The sequence below is a fragment of the Vanellus vanellus genome (genome assembly GCF_965231255.1).
Source record: "Vanellus vanellus genome assembly, chromosome: Z".
In the NCBI taxonomy this organism is placed as follows: Eukaryota; Metazoa; Chordata; class Aves; order Charadriiformes; family Charadriidae; genus Vanellus; species Vanellus vanellus.
Genome location: NC_138908.1, coordinates 77,374,157 through 77,392,471, shown reverse-complemented (window position 1 = coordinate 77,392,471; position 18,315 = coordinate 77,374,157). Strand labels below are relative to the sequence as shown.

Below are 18,315 nucleotides of genomic sequence, written 5' to 3'. Positions count from 1 at the left end.
GGCTGCACAGCCCACAGACAGTTCAAGGACCTTTCTCTTCCCTTACTGGGAGGGTCTCTCTGCACCAGGGTCTGTCCTGGGCTCCTGCCTCTGGAGCCCTTGCTGGGAGCCACGGACCAGACACTGGGTTTTCAGTCATAAATCTGATTTAAAAGTTACCTGAAGAGATATTTTAAAGGTTTCTAGTGGTCTGTGATGTGAGACAATTGGCAGCCGCTTCCAGTAATGAGTCTAACATTTTTCTGGCATAGCTTTTTATGTTGGCCTCTCCAGCAGCAGAAGCTTCTGCAAAGTGTTGTATTGTCCGGGCTGTTGTATTTGTTTGATTTGGTTGCTGCTGTGGGTGCATCGTGGCACAGAGCAAAAAGTAATCAGGCATGTGATGGTTCTTCATTTCTTTGAACTGTGTGTCAGTGTGACATTTTTACCTCTTCTCTGACTTACCCGCTCCCCATGGAGCCTTGGTTTAGGAGATGGGGTTTGGTTTGGTTTCATACGAGTTGTTTTTGCTGATGTGGCCGCTCCATTTTCTGAGCTGTGCTTGGCTCAGCACAGGGCAGTGGCTGTAGGAGCGGGGATAGATGGCAAAGGGCAATAATGTGAGCGGTCCCTCCAGGATGGTTGTCTCAGGGCAGCTGCTCCAGTGCTAGAAACCTCTCCCTTGGCATGGGCTGGAGCATTGCTGAGCTCCTGGGGTGTGTGGTCACATCCAGACTGTGGTATAAAACACACGTGTCCCTTGGCAAAGCTACCTGTGCCCTGTCAGAGCTGCGCTGACTTGCCCATCCAGCAGGTTGCAGCTGCCTCTGGTGGAAGGGGGATGATGAAAAAATCCCTTCACATGGCCCCAGGACAGCAAGAGCGCCTGGGCTTTTGCAGGTGGTGATCCCTGGTTTCAGGAAGGAAGATCTGCCGTGGTTTGCTTTGCAGAGATGCTGGGATTTAGCCCGGGTAACAGGCAGCACTTTAGCCATAAGCTGTAGATAACAGTTGCTGGGATCTTGATTTGAGGTTCCCTGTGGCAGCAGGGACTGCAGACACCCTGTCCCTGCCTGGTGGATTCAGCACCGGGGGAAGTGCTGGTGGCTGCGTCTCGCTCTGGGGGTGGCTGCATTTCAGGGATGCTGTGTAGATACTGTTGATGAAGCACTTTTGGACAAGGCACCATAGAAATGTAAAAGAAGCTTCAAGAAGCTTCTTGTAGTCTTCCTGATCTCTCAGTTATAAATCCTCCCATCCTCCTCCTTCCGTGCGTTCCTTTGCAGACTAGCATTTTATCTCCAAGAGCTCTGGCTGCCATTATCAATGGTAGGAACATAACACTTCAGTTCCTTTTGCTTTCGTTTGCAAAGCCAGGAGAAGAGATCAGACAGCTTGCAATCATGCAGCGTCTGAAACCAAACTCATGACAGAATAAGATGCTGCAGTTTTATGATGCACTGTTATAAGATAAGATGCACTGGTTTATGGCAAAGGCTTTAGTGTTTATATTTCTCCTTATGCTACCTTCCCGATTTCCCAGTTCCTGCAAGAATCAATCCTCCATCTTCCAGCTCGACTCATCTCCCCTCCTCTCCTTCTCTGCTCCCTCCCATCCCCTGCCTTGTCTGAGGTCCCGCAGGGACTGATTGCAAGCCGGCGCGGCGGTGCTGTGGGCATGCTTGCTCCTTCGCACGCAGCAACGTCACAGCAGCAGCAGCAGCAGCAGGAGCATTGGAGATGTGATTGCGCAGACCCTCTGCATTGCCAGGGATGCAGCTGTGAAAAAAAAAAAAAAAAAATTAAAAAAAATTGACTCTGTGTTTCCCGCAGCATCCTGGTGAGAGAGCACGGAGCCCGCTGGAATCCGAGTGCTCAGCAGTGCCGGAGCAGAGCCTGTTCAGTGAGAGGAGAGAGGGACCAGAGGATCTGTGGAAAGGTGAGGTGGGGAAATGGTTGGGGTGGGCGTTAGTCGTAGTGATGGTTTTCAGGCCATTCATTGTCCTGCAAAGTGGCTGGTTTGTTTTTGTAGAGATTGCCAGCTACCCGATGAAGCTTAAGGATTTTAGGATTGCATTGTCTCTTCAGAGGCTGTGTTGCTTCGGAGCTGCTGTGATGACAATGGATGTGAGCGAGGAGGCTGGTGTTGCTGCGCAGAATGTGTGTTTGTCCATTGCAGCTATGAAATAGCGGTTGTCATGTCCGGGGCTGGTTGCACGGAGGCGAGCCGTGCTTCGCCCTGACAATGCCATCGCACAGTTCTCCATTGTGCCTACCATGACGGACGACCCCACACAGATTGTTTTGGTCCCGCCAGCTACCATGCTCTCTGTGCATCCCTGGCGGTGATGCTGCTGTGCAGCTCAAAAGCTATTTTGACAGACAGCGCTTCCATGAAAAGCCAGAAACAAAGGACGCAGACAGAGGAAAGGCTGCTGTCAGTGTGGCTTTTGGCTTTTTTTTATTTGCTTTTTTCTTTCTTTTTTTTTCTTTTTTTTTTCTTTTTTTCCTAATTACTGGTAAATCAATTGCTCCAAAGACATTAGGATAAAATAGAGTGGCAGGTAAAACCCTGCTCTATTTCTAAGGGATACATGGGCTCTGTGCATGCTGGAGTCCTTTGTGTTTCCCAGGGTGTGTCTGTGCTGGCTGTGTAAATGGATGCTTTCTCCCTGCCTCTTTTCACAGATCAGATGAGAAAGGTTATCTAGGAATGGAGGAATTACTACTTTTAATTACTGAAATGAGGGGTCCAGGCTGGGTACCAGTTACTAGAGCTTAATTACATGGTCTTGTTATAGCCAAATCCGTCTTTTCTCTCCCCACCTTCTTCCCTCCCCCACCCTCTGCACAAATCCTTCCATCAAATTGCCTCTGCAAACGCAGAGGGAGAAGGGCTTGAACAAAGAGAAGGGTATATGGCGGAATAGAGGTATAGATGCTGGAGAGGCGATATTCAGGATGACAGTCAGTGAGAACAATAAGGCTAAGGTATAGAAGAATGAGATTTCAGTATGTGTGGTACAGTGATGTGGCTGTAGAGGAATGTACACAGGAGAATGTGGTAACAAAAGGGGATGGAAAAACAGCAGATGTAATCTTTTGGGGTTATGGAAGATGTTGAGCATGTGGGGTTGCAATTGCAGGTGTTTGGGGAGAATGTGGTGTTAATGGAAGTTAGATTAGTATTGGCTGTTGAGGAACAGATCATACACGGACTGGATTGATGGGTGGCATAAAGGTGTATGGAGTATGGGGGAAACAGAGATCTGCTTTTTTACCTCCAGACATCTACAGCCTCATATACTGGTGTTGCAAAAAAGCGAGGTTGGAAGGTCTAACCTATTCACAAAAGCTCTCTGTAGTTTTCCAGTGACCAAGAATAATTCAGATAAAGCATCTTTATCCTGTCAGGAGTAACAGGATGGTAGGAAAAATGTAGATAAAATGGTAAATGTTTGGCAGAGCTGTAGAGGAACCATGGAGCAGAAGAGGCACGTGTGAGGGGCATTGCAGAGCTGGAGGAACAGGGGGTTGTGGGTCAGAAACCAGCAGTAGAGGGCATGGGGGAAGAAATTCAGGGATGTCATTGTCAGGGAATGTAAATGTGTTGTTTGTGCTGTTATTCTCCAGCCTCTCGCTGTGTTTCCTGAGATGGTCAGTGCTGTGTGCAGCCCCAAGGGGTTTGTGGAGGTCGGAGTGATCCTCAGCATGGCCTTTTCTGCAGCAGTTTTCTGAAGGAACCATTTTGCTGCTGCAGGTTCTCAGTTGGATGCTCCCTCTCCATCCCTATGGAGTGGTGAGGCTCTCCGGCCTCTACACCTGGTAAAGAAGATAAATCCAGAATTTCAGTGCAAGGTACCAGGTGGGAAGGAGAGGGCTTCCAGTGAGCCCATGGAGCAGAGCGCATTCTGCTCACAGTTCTGTGACAATGTCCTGGAAGCACCATAGGGCTTCCTGAACTGGAGCTTCTTCTTATCCCTATCTTGCCCTGGGACCTGGGACTCCAGGTCTCTGCCCTGTTCAGCCTGATGGGAGCAGGGACTGGGATATGCTCCTGTAGGTGTGTACCAGACTACATTTGCGGTGCTGCCGCAGCAGAGGCTCCTGCAGGAGCTTGGCCGGGGGGTAACGACAGCATGTGTGTGTTTGTAAGTGCATCATGGGCCGGAGGACGCAACAGGACATACCTATGCAGAATACACCTACTTGTGTCAGGGCGTGGAAGAAAAATTGTATATAGTTTGTGCGCACAATGCTTGCCTAAAGGAATAAAAATAAGGTGATGCAGCCTCCTTTGCTGTGTGGGGTGGGAACGCTCCCCAGGACACACAGGCTGTGGCTAGCTAGTAGGTGCCGCTCTTACAAGAGCATCTGTTAAGCAGTGAGAGTGCACAGATAATCTCTGCCTTGAGATGCTTAAAAGATGGGCAAGAGCCTCTGGCGACTGGAGCTGACCGAAATGATTCACAGGAAGGAGATACAATTGCTGCTGTGTGTCTTCCTCGCTGCATCGGTCCAAAACACTGGAGATAAAATGCAGCTGGATCTCTGGATCCAAGGGACCTGGACCTGCACTGCAGAAAGTGCAGGTGGCCCGGGAGAATATGCCGTGGTCTCAGGAATGGCCTGCCCATGGCTCCTTTACCACCTCTCAGCTGTCTGAGGCTGTGATAGCAAACAAAAAATGAGGTCTCTGTCCCAGAGATCTTCATTTTCTTCCAGTCTGATGCTCCTGGTGAGTCAAGCTCTCACTCTGTTATTACTCCTCATAGCCAAACAGTAGCCCACCTTTTGCAACACCATGTTGTGCTTTGCCCCATTTTTCATTTATTTCCCAGTCTTATTATTCTTCTCCAATGTTTTCTGAAAGCCTTGTGTAGTACTGAGGGCAGGCTGACAAATCTGATGTGGGTTACTTTCCTTCCTTTTTCACAACAGGCATAGCCGTTATGTTTATTATTTACCAGCCACACAGTGTCCCCTCCTTCCTCTCTTTGCTCACAATTAATTCTATCAAAAGCCCTGTTGCCAGCTGCCATCATGCAACTATTCTTTCCTTGTTCTGGAATCAAGAATATCTTGTCCCTCTGATTTGAGTGCATTCATCTTCTGGAATAGGTTTCTACTTCAAACGCTCATTTCCTTTTCTGCACCCTCTTTCCTCCATATTACCTAACCGGTTGTCGCCGCAGCTTCAATATTCTTCTTCTTGCCAAAACAGCACCAAAGATGCCTTTTTACTTACCTCTAATATCCTGCTTGGTGTGGTTATTCATTCAGGTTGTTCAGGAACCCTGCTTTTCTAATTCCCTCACCTTGCTTGGTGATTGCAGATGTTTTTTTTTATTTATTTATGATGTACATTCAAAGTCTTTTCTGCAGTACTTCTCCAAGCTCTTTGTTCTTCTTGGCTTTATAACTGATTTCCTTGATACGCCAGATATCTGCTCTTTAAAAATTAAAAAGGTTTCATTACACAGCTGTTTGCTTTTTACCCTTCTGTTTAATATAAACTGGGTCAGCTTGAGGTATTCAGACCAAAGGCACATCTATGTCGTAGATTCTGGGCACGGTTCTGATGGTTCAACCCAAGAAAAGCAAACCAAAAGTGAGAGGTGCGGAGATCTGTGGGGGAGGTTGAGAGGTGGAGGATTGGAGGTGGAGATGCCTCCCTGGCAGCTGTAGAATCACAGGACAGTACTGGACGAGGAGATTTTGTCCCCATGATTGTGGGAGCCATTGAAATCCAACCGGTAGTGGGAAAGCTCACGTGGCTGCTACCTGAGCTGCTTCGTGGGAAGAATTCTGATATGGATGAAGTCCTTCTGGCAGTCCAGTCTAAGTCCAAAAGAGCCAGAAGTTCACCCCATCCCAGAGCTATGTGAAAGGCTGTGGGATAGGGCTTGAAGTAGCTGAGGGAGCTTGGCTGGCAGGGGGTGAAATCCATAGCAATGATCAATGACAGCTGTGTTGGTAACGAGCCTTAGCAGGGATTTGTCGTGTTATCTGCTGAGCAGGTTCCCTGCACGCCCTAGCACTCATCTGAAAGTTGGTTACTCTCCAAAGAGAAAGAAGCAGACTGTCAAAATGGCTCTGGTCCCTGATTCTGCTCCAGTTTTCTCGCTTGATGAAAATGATTTTTAATGTTCATTTTCTGAAAGAAGTGGGTCAAAGCAGGGACACACCTGTTAAGATGAGCGCAGGAGCAGGCACGTCCACAAACTCTTCCTCTCCCCGTGCAGTTGTATTGCAGCCTCAGGGTCATGTTGACAGTGTTTTTTTTCTTTCTTACTGGGCAAGGCTGCAGGTGCTTATATCAGCAGGTAGGGAAAAAAAAAAACAAACAAAACCCAACAACAAAAATCCAAATAATTGTGGTTGTTAACTCTTGTAAATGGGACGAAAGCAGGAGGCAAAGCTGTAATGTAGGTGAGTGGCCATAATGTAGGTGGTGGCAGCTTCTGGCTCAGGCTCACCCTCAGAGTTTGGTGGGAGAGAGATGGTGTGTTGGTCTTCGTACAGTGCTGAGGGTATGGGGCTGGGAGTACCTTTGAGTGATAAATAATAAATGTTTGAGTGAAGGCAGTAATGCTTTGTACTGACACCTGGCAAGTGATGAGAAACTGGCACAGCCACCAAACCTGCTCTCTGCTGCAGCGCAAGATGTTTCCCGGAAGCAGAGACCGAATGTCACTGCCCTGTTGTGCTTTTTGGGCCAGTGGCACAGAAATCTCAGAGTGATTAGAGCTAGCAGCTCCTTCTGGGAGTTACAGGGAAAAAAAATAATCAGAGACTGTAGGGAAGACCTTGGCAAATATACAGCAGATTTTCACCTGAGACTTCCCTGGGACCCACTGTCACCTCCATGACTAGACCGTGCTCTGTTCTTGAGGAAGGGTGGGACACATGGGCAAGAGATGGGTAGTGGACTGGGAGAGTGTCCCTTCCCCTTGGTTCCCAGATGTGCAAGAGACTCACCTGAGCACCTGTGGCTCTGGCAAATGCTCAGGAGCTCTGCTGCCTATCGGTGCCAGAAAAAAAAAACCTGCATACAGTTGCAGAAAAATGAGTTTTTCTTGAGAACTCAAGTTGTCGTGTGAGGTTTGAGCTGATGTGTTGCTTAACTGTGATGCAGTGAACCCTGGGGAAAAATTGTGCTCCTGAGTGTTGGCTAACACAGACTCGGTTCAGCACCAATTAGATCATCTCTCTCAGCTCCTTCTGACCCTCAGGGAACAGGCTTGTCAGGTGTTATTTTTTAAGGGAGCAGGGAATCCTTTCTCCCTACATAGTTAAACTAATCTCAGTGGTTTGTTTTAAGTCCAGAACTGTGCCTTGTTCCAGAACAGCTGCCATTACTTCTGGAAAAATCTGACCTAAATGCCTTGAGTGGGCAGGCTCCTCTCCATTCTGCTCTGCCTGCATTGGTGCAGGAGCAACTGCTTACTTATCCTCCTTTCGCCCAGTTGGTCCAATTCACCGGAATTGCTTACCAAGCCACCTTCTTTTGGTCCCTCTCTGGGGTTCCCATGATGAAGAGTCGGGACACGTGCCTTGTGCTGCATTGTCGTGTGTCTTCTCTGTAGCTCAGATCACATAGCTGTCCTCACAGGTGTCCTTCTCAGCAGGGAGAATGACCTGTCTGAACCACTGTGCCAGTGCAATTTACTGTTCTTAATAGTGAGGCTAGTTCTGAAGCCTGCTTACATGGCATTTTTCCCTGTAGTCCCACCCTCAGACCTTTCCCACTAACTCAGGTGGTAGAGTCACAAGCCCATATATGAGAAGATCCAGTGGGAGGTATAAATAATTCATGTCTGTGGTCCCAAAATATTGTTGGCCCACACAGCGTATCTTCCCTGGCTTTGCCTAATTCATTGTAATGATCGATACCTGGAGTGACACATCAGCCCTGAGGTTTGTCTTAGTCTGGTTGACCTCTCCTTCACCACTTGTTAGTATGTGAGTAGTTGTAGTCACTTCTAAGGGATTTCTTGCCTGGATGTGGCTTATCGTGAGCAGTGATTGTAGCTTGACCCTTCAGAAGAACAGCAAGTGGATTTCAACAGACATCTGCACTTAGCCATGTTCTGGTGGCAACAAGCTGTTCTCTCTTGTCCACAGTTAGTGGCATCTAACTTAACCTACTGCTGAGATTTATCTGCAGCTGCAGGTCATATTGCTTGAAGTGGCCGTTGAGGAGACGGCCTTACCCAGATGTCTCCTCCTGCTTTCAGCTCCATGTCATATGCCTCATTTTCATTTCTGCAGACACTTACTATTTATAATTACTGTATTTATAAAGCACTCTGAAGGTGGTGATGACATTACTGTAAGCCCAACAGTCTCTTCATTCCCATGTGCTTCCCTTCCCTGTTTCCTCTTAGACTGGCGGTTTTGGGGGGAGGATGAGGGCAGGGGAAGGGTGAAGCAGCATGGCACATAGGGGGGACCTCAGACATTCCTGGAGGTCTCTAGACCCTAGTGCAGTAGGGCTAGCCAGTTTGTGGCAGCATAACAGAGGACGAGAGGAGGAACTGCCAGAAACAGATATGTCCAGGCACTGACAAGCAATGGCATGGGGATGGTTAATGCACAAGGTGGCAATGCTGTAGTCACATGCCATTCAGTTTATGTTTGACCATATCTCGCTGATGGATTGAGAGTAGTCATTGACCCATTGGGGTTTCTGTTCCCTGTGCCTCTGTTGGTGACTTTGTACAAGCTTTAGAGACCCCAACGAATGTCTCCATCTCTGTAACCCTGACCTCTTACAGGCTTTGTGCTGCTGATATGATTTGGTGGAAAAACACCCCAGTCTGAAGCAATGTGTTTGTATTTGTGCTGGAGGTACTGAGAGGTGATTCCCCTCTGTACTAGAGTGTGTTCGACAGCCGGTATTTTGATCTACTGCCTTGTTGTCTGCCTTCCCCTTGGCATGAGTTGAGGTTGAAAAGGAAAACCACAACAACCTCTTGGCCTGCCCATCAGAACAAAAGGGGAATCTTCTTTCATGGAGGCAAGCCACCAGACCTCACTGATTTAATGAGGCAAGTTCACCAGGGAAAATATCCTTCAGCCCAGACCTTAGTTAGACACTGAGGACCCTCTCAATCTCTTGGCAGACCACAAAGAGAATTTGCATGGGGACACGGTAAACCTCTCCCAACGTGCTTACACCAAGAATTTGTGCAACCTGAGGGAGCAAACCACCCAAAAACCTCACTCCACAGACAGCAAAAAGAAATTCCTCTCCTCAGAGAACAGATAATGTGAGAAAAATCCCTTGTTTTCTTCTGGGCTAGTCTTGTTGCAAACCTTGAGTTTTTGAACTTGATATTATGTCATGTAAATGTATGTAACAGAGGATAGTCACAAAAGTGCACTTTGTGATGTTCAAAATCATTAAATTGACTAAATTTATTCCAGCTCATTAAACTGATGTCGTTAAGCTGCAAAAAGTACCTGGATATCACCCTGGTTATAAGGAACTTTACTTGGTGAACACTGTCATTGTTTAGGCTGAACCGGCCATCGGGCGAGTGATAGACGGTCTCCCCCAGCCCTCATCAGAGAGAGAGGCAGAGACTTATGAGTCTTATGAATTTAGAAGGAACTAAACTACTTTAATGAAATATTAATAATAAAATAAAAAGAAAACAATGAAATAAATACAAAACCCTATCAAGATCCCAGGATGATGATCACGCCACCGGTGGGCACTGGGGAAGTCCCAGACTGGACTCAGTGACAGACAGGAACTTGATTACGGATCTGCATTCAGGATCGGGATCACAGGCAGACAAACAGAGTCCTCCTCGGACACCGGTCATTGCAGAAAGAGGGCTGCCGTTTGATCCCTCAGCTTTATACTGAGCATGAGGCAGATGGGATGGAATACCCTGTTGGTCAGTTTTGGGTCACCTGTCCTGTCCGCTCCTCCCCACAGGTGGGACCCCTCTACACTTTTGCGTTTCTGACCTTCCAATGGGTCACACAACAAAGTCAGCTGCCCGTGGGGGTTACAGCAACAGGTATAAGAGTGTCTCTGCAGACCATGGCTGGGCGTCAGCTATGAACATCGGTCTGATCGCTCTGAGAGTGAACAGTGTCTGCACAATGTGCTGTTAATTTCAGTAGTTAGAGGAGGCCCAGCTAAGAAGCAAAGATACTGAACAAACTTGGTCCTGTTCTACCTCGAACCAGGACAAACATCTACATATGAATGTTAGAGTATGTAAGAAATGGAACAGAAAACTAAGGTAGAGAATCTTCTGATGTTGATACAGGAAGTAGGGGACATCCAACTGTTGATTGGGAAACTGTGTGCAATTAGTCACCCCAGTGCAGAAGAATGACTGCAGAGTTGGAGGGAATTGAGAAACTGCCCAGAAAACTGCACAAAGTCCTGGAAAGCTCTCATAAGAGGAGAGACTGAATAAATAGGAATTATTTGTGTTAAATGGGAAACTGTGGGTTTGATATGAAATCATGAACAGTCTGGAAAGAGAATAATGATTTATGTGCTGCCCTGCTTGTAACTTGCAAGTATTCCAGGAAATTAAGGCAGATAATTTCAAACTGATAATACAAATAATTTCACATACTGTGACTAATTAGTCCACGAATCTTCCTGTCAAGCTTTGAAGCCCAGCAATATTCCCAAATGGCGTGGCATTTGTGTGAATAAGACTACCCAGTGTATTTATAGTACGTGTTCAGAAGTTGTAGAGTTTTGAAACCTCCTGGTTGAGTTGAGGCCCATCTCAGTGCAAGGACTTAGGTGAGGTAAATTCTTCTTCACCACTTGTTGCAGGTGCTTATTCTTTTCTCTGAGACATCTGGTACAGAAAGGACACAACAGCTTCAATACAGGAGGTGTCCAAGTGTGAGCATGTCCTAGCTGGGGAGGAAGATCTGGGAGCCTACAGTCTTAAGGTGTCTCCTCAGCTCTCTCAAACACCTTTCAAGTGATCAGAAGCAGAGTGGTCATCCCTCTGGTAGTCTTGGCGTGTCCCCTGGGACTCTGACCTGCTCTTCCAGTACAGAGCCAAGGATCATCCCCGTTTGCCCTCCTTTTTTCTCCTAGTGAATAGGTCTATGTATCCTCTGCAGCCCAGCAAGACTTTCCTCAGTAGAAGACCTCGGTTAATCCAGGGTTATCAGATTTAGTTAGTTAGACCCTTAATGCTCTGTTGAGCCCAGTCATTCCAAGCCTAATTAGCACATGAGCTGTCTTGTGGAGCGATATCCTAAAATAAACTGTCCCGAATAGAGCTCTACAAGCTGAGTTTGGTTTGGGTTGCCAGCCCCTGCAAGGGATAAGTTTCTCCTCTCAGAAAAAAAGTATGTGTAATCATTAGGAGTGCCTGGACTGCTTCATAAGTATTTTATTAAGCTTCTGGCTTGCCTTTTGTTAGTTCTGTTGCATGGAAAATATTCTGTTACGTAAATTGATGCTGCGGTTTCATCCAGATCCTCTGAGCTCTGCCTTGCTGCCGGCCATGTGAACATACAAACACACACCACGAAGACGCTTGGAGAGAGGTTGGGGACCAGACCAAGGATCTGGGAATACTCTTGTACGTGAGCAGGATGAAGAGCTTGGGACTGCTCAGAGGGGTGGTAAATGTAGTAGAAAATATAATACTCTCACTGCCCTAGCCCAAGGGCAAGCAATGGAATTAAATGCCCATAGGTTCCAAAGGACTGACAGATAACTACCACAGCAGTGTTTAATTTGGTATGGAACTCACTGGTTCAGGAAGTTACAAGCGCAAAAAGTTGCAAGAATTCAGAAAAAAAAAAAAAAAGGTGACACTATAAGGGATGTCAAGAATGTATAGCACTATCGTTGTATAGGCTCCTAACTTTCTATGGGAAGGTTATGAAACCCGCTTCTAGTCATAAATTGTTCCCATATGGAGGAGGCTGCCTGTGATGGGTGGGGAGAATGGAGCAGCTGGTCACTCACTTGCCCACTTTGGGGTTATTACACCTCATGCAGAGCATCTGAATTCTGCTGGCAAAGGTGGAGGATGGGCTTCACCCCTCTGATTCACTCCACAGACATCTGTGTTCCTGTGCTGAGATCAAAACTTCCCTGTAGCAGTTGATCCATGAAGATTGAATATGTTAGTCTGTCTGTTACACCTTTCTCTTCCCTCTAGTTTTGAGCTAGTGGCAATAGTTGACCTTGATTTTGTCTCTATTGAGAAAAGCATTCTTGATAGGCATGTTTTGATCAGGGAGGTCATATCAAGAGCTGCTATGGAGTGCAAAGAACGTTTTCTAATCTTGCACAATCTTATTATGGTTCAGGTCTTTGTTCCCAGTTCAGAAGCTTCTTGTCCCATCATCCTGGGAATCATTCTGCCTTTTTTTTTTACCCACACTGACTTCTGCTGAAATGAGATTCGGACAGCATTTGGCCTTGATTACAGAGGACCTGTTTGTTCAGGGACCTGGGCAAAAAAGGGTCAGAAGTGCACAGACTTAACAGTAATCAGGCCAGTTCCCTTTTCAGACTGGTGTGCTGTAGTGTCTTTTCCTCCAGCTAGCTTCAAGGGATTGCAAAATCCGGCCTTTGGCCCTAAAGCAGTTGGATATCAGCAGCAAAAGTATATGTGGTCCTGGTGTCCTTCAGAGGGCAGGATAAATTCAATGCATTAGTCTCATCAGATGCTGTCTTTATTGAGCTATTACTCAGCCTTTTTGCTTTGTAGCGTGCTGTCAATCCCCAAATCAGGGTGCTGCCACCCTCCAGACCATTCAATTGCTTATTGCATATTCCTGCTTTGGAGAGACAGAAAATTTCTTCCTGTATATCCAGTTATCGCTTCTGGCCTTGGCAGAAATACCTGGAGCTAGCAAGGGTTAAAGTTTCCTGCAGTCTTAGCAGGAGTCAGCTGTTGGACATAGCTGCTGTTTGAAAAACCATTTAGATGTGCACTGTGAAGAGGAACAGCTAACACAACCAGGCTGCTGCTGGGATGTTTTCTGTTTGTGCTTGATTTTGGAGCTCCTGATCTGATTGCACACGGTATGTATTAAATTCCTCGTAGGATTCCATCATTTAAAAATAATACAGCTCTGCAGGTGCAGGCATTCTGGCTGTCTGGCAGAACTGGTGCCCATCGCTGCTAGGTAATGCCATACCTGTATTGCTTCTCCTGTTTACTGGGACATGGCTACCTAGCCCTGGTAGCAAACCATTGCACCACCGCTGTGTTCAAGAGTGAAAATAATGCTGCTGGGGCTTTTTGACACCTCTGGCTGCTTTATTTGTGGTGGCTTGGGGGATGATATTTCAGATATTTCAAAAACTTGGCCCTGCTGTGGTTTTACTTCACTCTCCCGTAGCCTGTTCTGTTCTGCTTTTGCTATGTTGCTACATGGGTTGTACATCTGTAATCTTCCATCCCAGAAATGTTTGTTTTTCACTTGATAGTAAGTGATTCCTGGGCTGAATAGACAGTAAATATGATTTTACAGTCTCTTTAACTGAGTTATCTTAAGACTGAATTACTCATTTTTCAGGCTTTCTCCAGTGCTCACTGATGCTTTTGCCTTGCAGGGAGAGTTCAGAATTGTTTTGCAGCTGCAATTCCTGCAAGGGATTTTCTGGACAGAAATGCAATGCCACTTTTAATCTGGATGGAGGGGAAGCAGTAGTGAAGATATGCAGCCATGGAGTGGCTGGAGTCTGTATGGGTGAGATCTGATTCACTGTGAAGACAGACCTTTGTCCCTTTCAGGGCTTAGCTCATCTCTTTTCCCCAAGTTATGAAGATGATAGAGGATCTAGAACTACTTGAGGTGGAGCTGTTCTTGTGTGCTTTTTCTTTGTGCAGATGAAACTTACTTCTGAAATTGGCCTCCCATAAGCCTTGGATAAGCAGAGCCTCTCCTTTGCCATGGTCCGGGCAACACCAAGTTGTGTGAAGACAGATTCTAGTAAATGTTAGGGAGGAAAGCCCTGAGGGCCCAGTGGAAGTCATTTGTGACCTCTCATTGAGAGGTCTTTCCAAAGTATAGTAATTCTAGGGATGCTTCAGATCCCCAGCAACCCCTGAAATCTCCAATGCTGTTGAGAATATCACCATCCATACAAAGCATCTGTGCCCTCTCCACCTCTTGCTATCATCTCAGGAACCTTTTCCCCTGCAGTGCACACCTGAGCAAGAATGGCTGCTCAGCCACCGCTGCTCATAGCCACATAACAGACTTTGGGAGCAATTTTGCCATCTTGCATGCCTGCAAGCACAGGTACAGAGAGCCAGCTTTGATTCATGAAGCTGTGCTGAGTTTGATGCCTGACTCCCTCAGCAGAACACTATTCCCCGCCCTCCTGTGGCTGTTGTGGTGGAGAGTTTTGAGCTCGCAGCTCCTGGGCATGGAAGTTGATGGGAGAACCTTCAGTCTGTGCTTCTGCTGGCTTTGGCTCTGGTTCACCCACAACCGCTACCCATGTTTTTGTCACTACTCAACTGGTTCTTAGCATCCTCAGCTGGGCAGGTCTGTAAAAGGAGCACGATGAGGCAGCCAGCTGACAGCCCTGCTTTGCAGCTAAGCCCTGGCCAAAGCTGTGCAGTTAAGGAGGAGTTAAGCATGGCATCTTCAGCTACCGATTCTGCCCAGCAATTTCACTTGCTTATAGGATGTTTTTCCTTCTGCGTAGGTTCTTGAGTGCTCTGGAAACCCTGAAGCATCCAGGCTCCAGCACCCAGGCAGATCCACGTTCCTGAAAGGAATTGTGTAATTTCTGCTCTTCTGAGATCTTCAGTATGCTTCAGAGTGCTCAGGCAGAAAAGCGCTCTAGAAATGTAGTCCCTCCTCCTGCTGCTGCTGCTGCTAGAGTGTCTGTGATAAGAAAGGATTTATTGTGTCTGCAGTTTAATTCAGCAGCAATTTCGCTGTGATATTAGCAGCTAGAAACATCAGTCTTTTTTTCCTCTGCGGATTTCCATATAGTAATTAGGAGCATATGTGGTGGGGGCTGGGGCAGAGGACGGGCGGTAGGGAGAAGGAGGAGCAGGTTCCAGCCCAGCTCGACTCGGTGGATGCTCGATGCTCGTGAGTCATGGCCTGTAAGTGGCTCCTGCCGAGTGCCACATGCCAGATGATGAGTCACGGAGCAAGAGAGCACAGAAACTGGTTCGGTCACTGTCCAGCTCCTGTGTTAGGTGGTATAGATCTGCTGCTTGAGCTATTTCTGATGTCTTGCATATCTCAAAATGCACAAAGCAGCTGGGGCTTCTTTCCTTCTGACTGGGAGGCAGTACGTGCCTCATGCTGGTTGTGTCATCGGCAGGAATAGACATACTACCTATTACTTATTTTTGTCTCACGCACCTTCTCATCTCTGCTGGCAAGCCCCTCATCCCTGACCTGCGCAGCTCCTTGCTGCCATAAGTGTAAGGGCTGTGATTGATTGTCACATGCCGCAGTTTCCATTTTGAACACATCATGGTCCTATATAGTTCTGGGATGTAATGATACATCATTAATCATGGGCTTAGTCAGGCTGTCCTGGAAACCACTGGAAAAAACCCTGGACCAGGCAGCACCTCATTGTGAAAAGAACAGGGAAGTAGTCATTTCAGGAATCACTGTTTGCTCAGTGCCACAAGAAGAACCAGCCTGAGATGAGGCAGAAATTTAGGAAGTGTTTAGTCTGTCTTGCTGCAGCCCCCTTTAAACGCTGAGTGCTGGAATATTCACCCCGGGACCAGGCAGACCACCCTCACTATGCTCCCTGTTCCCCGAGGCAGGGAAGGAGAGCTAGAGATTTAGGATGAGTCAAACAACTAGTATTTCCTTTTACACCTTTTCTTTCTTTCATTAAACGTGCTGGATGATTTACTAAAGCATTTAATGAAGGCGTGAATTTGGCAAAGATGTATTAGCTGGCAAGAAATAAATGGATGACCAAACAAACACTACTAGCTAGTCCCACCCTACGACAGCTTACAGGCTTCCTCACCTCCGCCCTCTTCTTGCTCACCCCGATGGTTCAGACCCATCCCCAGGCCACTCATCCTGTGCCACTTGCCCCATCCTCTTCACTCACTGCTCCCTGAATGCCCTTCAGCTTCTTGGAATTTTCCTGTTAAGTTTGGGGGGTTTTTTTGTTTGTTTGTTTGTTTTTAAAGCCATTCAGTACTTTCTCGCAGCTTTTGGAGTGGCAAAGCTGGGGCAGGGACGAACTGTGTTACTGGGGTCCTGGAAACTGGTGCTGGAAGCAGTGAGCCCCGAGTTGCCCCACGCCGTCTGTAGAGTGGCTTTCAGTTTGGATTCATCTCCTAGCCCTTTTGCCCAGAGGTAGGCTTACAAGGAGTAAACTGAATATGTCTCTCCCCACGGAGCAAAGAGGAGGTGTCTGTATCGTGCCCCTGTCCACAAGCTCACACGAACCGTTGCTTTTTGCAGCATTTCTGCTCGTGCTTGTTTCGTACAGCTGTGTGATTTCTTCAGGCTTGTTAATGCAAATGCTCTGTAGGAGTCAGAGATTCACATGGAACAACCCTCAAAGAACAAGCAGCTCCAGTACAAAAGGATTTTTGCTGGTTCATCTATGAAACTGAATGCCCAGCTTTTAACCCTCTTCTTCCATCTTTCACCCTTGATTGACATGATGGATCTTGGTCAGTCTGAGGGACATGATGATGACAGTGAAACAACAGCCATTCAGAAAGAGGCAGCAAGAACCCTCACAGTTAAAGGTTTTCACTGGGGATGAAATTTCGTAGATGAACTGACTGAGATGTGTAGAAACAGTAATCCGTTCAGAAAAGCCAGCCTCCAAAACGCCAGCATCGCCTCCAGCTGACAGCTCTGGTGATCTTGCTCCTGCATCTTCGTCCTCCGTGCGGCACGTGCAATCTTTTTGCATTTAAATCACATTTATTTCTTAAATCTGTGCATGCCTCCCCTAGTATTGCATTACATTTTATGAGGAAACTTGTGTCACAGTGTGTTGAACCGTGTCGCGCCACGTGTGCAGCTGACAGTGCTGAGCAGAGCTGGGTATTAAGCAATCAGGGATGGAACTCCAAAAGCGTGGCTGGAGTGGTAACAGATAGCGGGGTATGCCTGGAGGTAAGTGATCATCACACCTAACCCATCAGCACTTGGAGGCAAGGCTGGTGTTTGCACCAGCCCCCTCTGAGTGAAGCAGAGCCTTGCAGGCCAGTTTGGAGCCAGCTCTGGTGGCATCTCCATCTTCTCAGCAGCGTTGCAGAAGCAGGAGGTTGTACTCCAGGAGCCATGGACCTCCACTGCCGACCCTTAAATTAGCACAATGTCCACAGTCTTTGAGGGTACAACAAAGGAGGGGTTTGGGGGCCTCTATGTCGTGCTCAGCAAGGACTCAGAAGGCATGAAGTGCACAGCCTGAAGGGCTCAGCTCTGCAAGGTGCTGCATGCCCCCGTTCTCTGCAGCACGCTGCCTCCTTCCTAAAGCACAGACACAGCTTTGTAGGCGGCTCTCAGATCGGTGCTGAACCATCCTGTGTTGCTCAGCCCTCACCTTTTTCTACTTACCTACAGCTTTGCTGCAGCTAAGTTTTTGTCACATGTATATGTAGGTGGGGGTGAAAGTGTTCATGAGCAACTCCACACCACACCACTGGTGTCTCATAAAAAGCTGTCCTTCTCTGCTCTGTATTACTTTGACTGGAATGAAGCATCCACAGGTAATTAAATGGCTGGCCCTCACCTTCTCCAGGTAACACTTACCACCTCAAGAAAGAGCTGACTGAATAAACCCATATCTCCTATGTAGCAGCAGATGGTGTCAGAATGGAGAAGGCAAAGAATTTTGACATTTGAAAATAAAATGGCTGTGGTACTGGTGTGTCTAGAGTCACGGTGCTCCCTGCGGGCCTCCCTGCCGTGCACTCCACGACACGCTTTTCTGGGCAGGGATCGTTGCTGGATGCTGTGTTTGCTGTTGTATGTGTAGGATTTAGCAGCATTCAGCACCCTGTGGGCTTGTGCTATTGCAAATAATAAAGAAGAATTAACTGATTTGGCAAAAAGTGTTCAGGTACAGTCTGCCTCTCCACATCTGGAAACTTCCCCTTGCAAAGGGGTGTGAGAGCTTTACAAAGAGCTGATCAAAGCCAGCAGAATCTGAAACGTCTCTGCTTGCTGGATTTTATGCCCCAGTGACAATCCCAGCCTACCAGACCCTGAGCAGGAAGAGGGAGGATCCTTCTACAGTCTTCCAGAATCAGGGAGGGAGAGTCAAGGGACGGTACAGCCAGGGAGGATGCTCTGACGTTGGGAACTGAATAATCCCCGTGCTGGCAGTGCCATTGCCAACCTCCC

The 18,315-nt window shown here is 47.3% G+C and overlaps 1 protein-coding gene across 1 annotated transcript in view; it reads left to right on the top strand.

Annotated features, from left to right (window-relative positions):
- The first annotated feature begins 1,286 nt into the window (after positions 1-1,286).
- RUSC2 (RUN and SH3 domain containing 2) overlaps positions 1,287-18,315 on the top strand; it is a 37,679-nt gene continuing 20,650 nt past the window's right edge. Inside the window, exon 1 of the mRNA XM_082497670.1 lies at positions 1,287-1,918. The gene's annotated coding sequence lies outside the window, so the exon portion shown is untranslated. The remainder of the gene's footprint in view (positions 1,919-18,315) is intronic.